The sequence below is a fragment of the Uranotaenia lowii genome, chromosome 3 (assembly GCF_029784155.1).
Source record: "Uranotaenia lowii strain MFRU-FL chromosome 3, ASM2978415v1, whole genome shotgun sequence".
In the NCBI taxonomy this organism is placed as follows: domain Eukaryota; kingdom Metazoa; phylum Arthropoda; class Insecta; order Diptera; family Culicidae; genus Uranotaenia; species Uranotaenia lowii.
In genome coordinates, this window is record NC_073693.1 from 252,749,696 (window position 1) to 252,757,369 (window position 7,674).

Below are 7,674 nucleotides of genomic sequence, written 5' to 3' on the forward strand. Positions count from 1 at the left end.
AACGTAAAATTCCTGTTTTCAATAAAACTACTATTTAAAAAATTTCAATTCATTTAACTTTTTTTTTAACATGTCGTTAGTAGAGTTTCATAAGTTTTCTGGTTTCATTCACTTTTTCGTTTCTTTCGCCGGCAGAGTTACATACAATTATTTTTTTTTAACTTTCGTCGCAGAGAAAGTAGAAATTTTCACAAACATAAAAAACATCTTACAACCTCATTTTAGGATTAACCTTTTTTCACTCAAACCTTGCATCAGTTTTACTGTTTTCATCCTTTTTTATAAACAAAACTTTCCAAATGTTAATTTTATTTTTTTTTTACAAATGGCTCTACGTTTAAAACATATACTTCCGTAAAGACTCATGTTCTCAATCATTCAACTTTTATTCACTGTTATACTTACCGATTGGGAGCGAATGCTGCGCCATTGTAGTGACCGGGCGTCCTTTTTCTGAGGACACATTTCTTGTTTTCGACACCTTATATTTTTTTACGCGTCCGTTCGTATGAAATATATTTTCTTAACTGCCATATGAATCACTCTCACCCAAGCGCCTCGAAGGTGCTGCTCTCGCACTCCTTTTGGATGACACAGAAACACACGCACACTCACGGACATTTATATCGCATTTTCGCTCAACTGTCATTTTCTTGTGGAACTCACGAGTTCATCTGTGCACACTCTCATGAAAGTATGCAGCCCTCCATTTTCGCGTACACTTTCAATTTTATTCCATAACCTCAACATATTTATACCTATTTCCTATAATCTTCAACTTTTCATTCGATCAATTATAATAACCAATCCTATTCCCTACAACTACTAACATTTAAATTCAAAACTTAGTTTTAAATCATCGATCAACTTTCTCAAATGTCGCTAGTATAGTTTATATGAAAAATGTTACAGTAGTTTTGTTTTGTCTTTTTTTCTCGTTTGAGAAATAAAAGAAATTTTGATGTAATTTTTAACACGAAGGAATCTCAGTTTTCAATGCAAACATCAACATGTTTTGCGCTCTTCATCAAAGTTGTTTTATAAAAAAGGTACACTGGGCTAAATAGGAACGATTTTTCATATAAATCAGCTTTAAAAAATCATCAAAAATTCAACAGTCGATCAATTTTTATAAAATAACGTTCATTGTGAGGCAGAACATTTTGTTTACAAATGCTGAAGAGATGAGCTTGAGAGAAGCATTTCAAAATCGATTGACCGGTTCGTCGGTCGAATTGAAGGGGCCAACACCATCAACAATGGAGAAGCCTACCTTCTGAAAATAAGGAGCACCGACCAAATGAACAAGCTCTGTAAACTGACGGAATTAGTCGACGGAACAAAAATCACCATTGCGCCTCACCCAACCCTGAACACATGCCAACGGGTAGTTTCCTGTCGAGAAGTCATGGGACTTTCAGACGAGGAAATTCAAAAAAATCTCGCCGATTAAAAAGTGGTCAAGGTATACCGCTTCATCAAGAAGATCGACGGTAAATCGGTACCCACAAACTCAATGGTCCTCACATTCAGCGGAACTGTGGCCCCGGATTTTGTTTATTTCGGCTATATACGCACCCCCACTCGACCATATTACCCACGGCCCCTCATCTGCCTCAAGGGCGGAAAATATGGGCATACAAAGGTTAGATGTCAACACTCCGAAGTATGTCTGAACTGCGGTGAATCTCCGGCACACCCAAAATGCAACAAATACCCCCATTGCCTCAACTGCGACGGCACCCATCCCGCTATGAGCCGATTGTGTTCAGTCCAGAGGGAGGAACAGGAGATAGTGAAGATCCGGGTGGATCAAGGAATCTCCCAAGGAGCCGCTGCAAAGGAATACCGTAGTCGTCAAGCCACTTCCCAACAAACAAGCAAAATTCAACAACGCCTCACTATGGCCTCAGCAGAAATACGAAGGACCAGAGAATTCGTCAGCTGGAAGAACAGGTAGCGCAGCTCATTGCCCAACTTCAACTTCTCCAAGCAAACCACGAAACCGAATCAACATCCGAAACCGAGACGGACAACTCAGACACCACCATGGTCACCGAAATCAGCCATTCCAGCACCACCTCCAAAGCATCAAAACGAAATCGCCGCAACCGAAGGTCCAAAGATGACAAGAAAACAGGTACTCCCAAGAAACAGTGTGTCAATCCGATCAAAATTGCGGAACCCTCCAAAACCAACAACAGCCGTCCCCACCCACAACCACTAATCGGTAAGTCAAAACCAAACCAATCCTAAAATGGCTTCAAGTCCAAACGAAAGCTTTTCCCAGCAAATAGATCTCCCCACAAGCAACATATCCTCAAACCCTAGCTCCCAATTCCCCCCCCCAACCTCCCCCATCAAAGAAACTCTCCGACTCGCAGAAGCAAAGTCCCCTTAGCCATTCAGTGGAATCTCAACGGCCTAAGAGCGCGTGGCCTGGAACTATAGCTTCTTTCCACCAGATTTTCTCCAATTCTCATCGCACTACAAGAAACGCTAGCACCTCCTCAGCTCATCCCTAAAACCTTTAATAAAGATAACAATCTCCACCTCCATCAGACAGGACAAGGCGCCGGTAAGGGAAACTTGGTTTCCCTTACACAACCCTACCCATAAATTCTTCACTTGACGTAATTGCCATTCGCCTTGAATCCCCCGTAAAAATCTCAGCCGTCTCTATCTATATCTCTCCAAAACTATCCTATCAAGTGTACTCTGAAGAACTGGAAAATATTATTGAGCAACTACCCAAACCAGTCCTTATTATGGGAGATTTTAATGCCCACTCAACAGAATGGGGGGCAAATAAAACCGACAAGAAAGGTTCGTTTTTGGAGAATTTTTCCAACAACAACAGTCTCACCATCTTGAACAACCTCCTCCCCACCATAATTTGCCCTTCCACTGGTAATCTGTCCGCAATTGATCTCAGTCTTGCGTCCTGGGACATAAGCCCTAAGTCCCATAACATCGCTTATGTCGGAAAGTGTCCAATTGCCCTTCAGGTACGTGCTATTCAAAAACATTGCCACAAAAACAGTACGGTGGTTATCCTACGATCGATCCCATGAGGTACCTTTAGTTCTACGCACCGAAAGGTTTCTTGAGCAAATCCACGTGTCCTTACCACAAATTGCCACTCGTAACGAACCCAGAATACAAAAATGGAACGAAAAAATTCCCAATATTGATCTTTCCCTGCTTTCCAAATTAAGAGCTGGAGATAATCCATCCAAGGTCCTATCACTATTCCATCACCTCGTCAATAGGAAATACAACGACATTCCTAAATTCTATACTGACGGTTCTAGAACTCTCGACGGACAGGTTGGCTGCGGTATATTTAGCAATCACCACAACATATCACTTCCCCTTCCCACTTTTTGTTCAGTTTTTAGCTCAGAGGCTTTCGCCCTCTTGGTAGCAACTCGTGACCACTGTCCCTCGACTCCTTCGGTCATTTTCTCTGATTCCGCCAGCGTCCTAAAAGCGGTCGCTGCCGGAAATGTCAAGCACCCTTGGGTCTCTGAACTCTCTTCAGCATCCCTCAGAAAAAACCCCACTTTGTGCTGGATCCCTGGGCACTCAGGAATCCCTGGCAACGAAAGGGCCGATCGCCTTGCTGCGGCTGGCGGACTACGCAATCCCCCAAACCAAGCGTTGGCACGTTGGCATGGTTCACGTTGGCATGGTTCCATGAGTGGAATAATTTATCGAACAATAAGCTGAAAGAAATTAAAAACACCACCGAAGCTTGGAAGGATCGTCCAACATTCCACGAAAGGCGAATACTAACACGCCTACGTATTGGCCATACCAGGCTTACCCATGGTCACCTAATGGACAGCGAAGACCCACCCATATGTGTATCTTGTAATACCCCCCTAACTATCAAACACATAATTTTATTCTGCCCACAATACCACCTTTCTCGAACAAATTGTGAGGTTGCAGACAGCCTTCGTCAGGCCCTTTCAAATTGCCCCTTGGAAGAGGAGAAAATATTAAAGTTCCTCAAGGAAACCAAACTCACAGAACATATTTGAATTCCATTTGAAAAAAAAACACAAAAATATATACAAAAAAAAATGTAAAAAAAAAATTAAAAAAAAAAGACATCATACAGTTGAAACGGAGGAAAAGGATGAATTACTCAAAAGAGTAAAAATCCTTGGGAAAAAAAAATTTAAAAAAAAATCCTCCAAAATTGCCGAAAACCCAATTTTTCTGCACATCATCTATTCATCGACTTCAAAGCCAGATACGACACAATTGACCGTGACAAGCTGTGGAAAATCATAGACAAGAACGGCTTCTTCGGGAAGCTGATCAGACTGATCAAGCCGACGATGGATGGAAAGCAGTGCTGTGTGTGGATTTCGGGTGAATTTTAGAGTTCATTCGAATCGCGCAGGGGGCTGAGACAAGCCCATCCTGCGTGATGTTCAACGTGGCACTAGAAGGTGTTATTCGGCGAGCGGTGGGCGGAATGCGGGGCTCGATTTTCAACAGATTCAGTCAACTTATCTGCTTTGCCGACTTTGACCTATTCGTCAAACCATCTGCGGCCGTGGAGGAGATCTACCGCAAACTGAAACGCGAAGCAGGAAGGATTGGGTTGATGATTAATACGTCCAAGACGAAGTATATGCTGGCCTGCGGATCCGAGACCGACCGAATCCGCTTGTTCAGTAATAACAAGGTCACGATCGACGGCGACGAGCTGGATATAGTCGAAGACTTTGTCTATCTCGGCTCACTGGTGACCGCAGACAATGACACCAGCCGTGAGATCCGGAGGCGAATTATCAGCGGAAGTCGTGCCTACTATGGACTCCACAAGCAACTGCGGTCGAGAAGACTTAGCCCTCGCACGAACTGAAATCAGTATATGAAGCTCATTAGACCGGTTGGCATTCGGTTGCTTAAGTTTTCGTAGACCAGACATTGATTATTTTCATGTAATGAGTATTGATCCCTAGACTACAATATTGCGAGCTGGTGACCAAAAAAAAAAAAAAAAGGTCGTCTACTATAAAGTTAGCCATCCAGACTTTTTCAGACATTTTTTCCAAAATCTTCCAGATATTTCTGAAAAACAGTTGGCATCCCTGACGTTGATGCGTGTAATGCGCATTAGACAGGTTCAGCTCATCTATTCGTGTTTTTTTACGAGCGCTAAAAGTTTTTGCAAAAAGGTTTTTTTTTCGGAAATTGACGCTTCGTTATTCTAAAATTTTGTTGTTGTCAAAGTTGCAAATTAGTTTGCATTTAAGTCAGTTAAATGCAAGTTTTTGGGTTAAAATTTTTGGGAAATGACGTAAAGTAATTCCACTAAAATTAAACTTTTCGACTTTTTCCATTCAAACTGTAATATGTCAAAAACGACAAAACATCTTTTGTTGCAAATTCACTGAGAATTTATAAAAATTAAGCAAACATGAGTCAATTTTCAAAACTTATATGGTAGGAATCAGAATATAAGCAGGATCGATTTGGTTGGATTTTGAACGACTTTATGTACAAAAAATCATATTTATCGATTTTTTATCTCAACTTGTATTGAAATCCAAACCAGAGACTCATGAATTCTAATTTCAAAATTTCAATGATACATTTATCCAAATTTTCTGGTTATTTTGACTTTCAACGGAAATTAATTGCATTGTTTTTCCATGCATCGTTAAAATTAAATAGAAATAGAGGTTTTCTTTGCAGGAATTGAGATGTTTTCCTTGAGTAGTTATTGATTCCAATTCAAAGAATCTCTGAAAACTGGAGAAGTTTTAGTTTTAGTTTTCAAGGATTTCTCAGTGACCGTTCTGTAGAGTAAAGCGTTTGGTCGTATGTGAGATATTGCAGCTTGAATGAAAGAAGTTCAAACAGTCTTATTTTCATAGAATTGATGTGTCTTATGTATCGAATACTTAAGAAAAAGTTTAATGTCATCAGATAATAGAATAAAAAAAAAAATCAAATCTCTAAATATAAAATTTTAAAGAAACAATGTCATTGGAGTTGAACGTTAAATACATATGTGTAAAGTATGAGATATTCTTGCGTGCACCTCAACGTCTATTAAATTATGCACTGTACTGGTAGTAAATAATTTGTAAAACACCAACCACTTAGCTAAAAAAGCCATCAATTCTTTGTTCATTTAAAACCATGCATTATAAGCAATGCTGAATACATTCAAGTAATTTTTTAATATAAATAGACTTTTTGCACTTATCTCCCAGCGCACAAGTTCCTAGCTTGAATGAGTTCAAATAAACAAAATTACTTGGAAATCAGTTATGTTCATTCTTTATGAGTCCGACTGTGGTCAGCAAAAAATATTAAAAATGAACCGGTCTAATTCCAATTATTGCAAAACGGTTTCCTATGCTTGTCGCAAAATTACGACGAATTATGGGGTCCGAGCGATTCGATTTTAATCGAAAATTAACAAATTTATAGAAATCAGATTAGTCTGAGATCATTTTTCTAATTTTATTTAAACATTTTTCTGTTGGATTTTATGATTTTGATCGTTACAGGCATTGACAGGAAGCGTTAAAGCAAAGAAACACGTTGGAGGGATCACTAAGTTCGTCTTTCAATATGGCGGAGTGCGCCAATAATTCATTTCACTTCGCGATTTCAAAATCAAATATCTCAAAAAATAGTTTTAAAGTGACAAATTTATGATAGAAAATAAACTCCCAGGCGTAAGTTTATCATATAGAGTAGCTAATTAAGGTGGAAAGTGATTTTTCGGCTCTAAAACATGCATTCATGAATTAAGACGAATCAGATGGATACGACGGAGGATGGTGCACCTACCCTATGAATATGAATGTATATGAATGTTTAGAAGTTTTAGAAAGTATGGATTATATTAAATTGTACACATTTCTGATTTTTGTATTAGCGCATATTATTATGGCGGTAGCCAACACGAGCGAGAGAGGCAAGGCTCGCCGCCGGTTCCGGTTCCTTGTGTGACAAGAAGTTTTTTAAAAGGTGCTCAAGAGTACGAACAAAGGCAAAACTGCTACATCGCTGCTTGCACTTGGTCAGAAGGTCGGTGCAACCAGTCAAACAGTGAAAAGGTGTCTGCTGTACATAGACAAACATGTCTGGACACTGCATTCTCCTCAACTGGTTTCGGAGCTGCAGGCAAAGTTGCAGCGACAGCGGCTGAATAAAATATTCAATTATATTGTGAAAACTAAGGAGGAATTTTGAAGTTAAACGAGGAAAAATTTCCGAAAAAGGCTTTTATTTATGTTTTTTGTACGCTGGTCAACTGGACATTTTGCATTTCGTTTTTTTACGAGAATTCAAGATTGATTGATAATGAAATCGAAGAAAGATCTTAAAACCATGTACAGACGATTATTTTTTTCCGACAATGTTTTAATGCGCGATAAATTGCGCAAGGACGCTCGAAAATATAAGCTATATTTTTGTCAGTTAGTTCATATAAATTTTCTTTCATGAAAAATTGATTATCTAATAGTCCATTTTTTAACTCATACGTTTCATTTTGTTTTCTTTGGACTTAAAACCAGACGGCGGCAACGCTATTCAAACCGTATGGAGCACATCTCTCAGATTTCCCCTTTGTTTCCCCTCGTTTTGACAGATTTAAGCTTTTTTCCTCAGATTTAAGCTTTCGTCTCC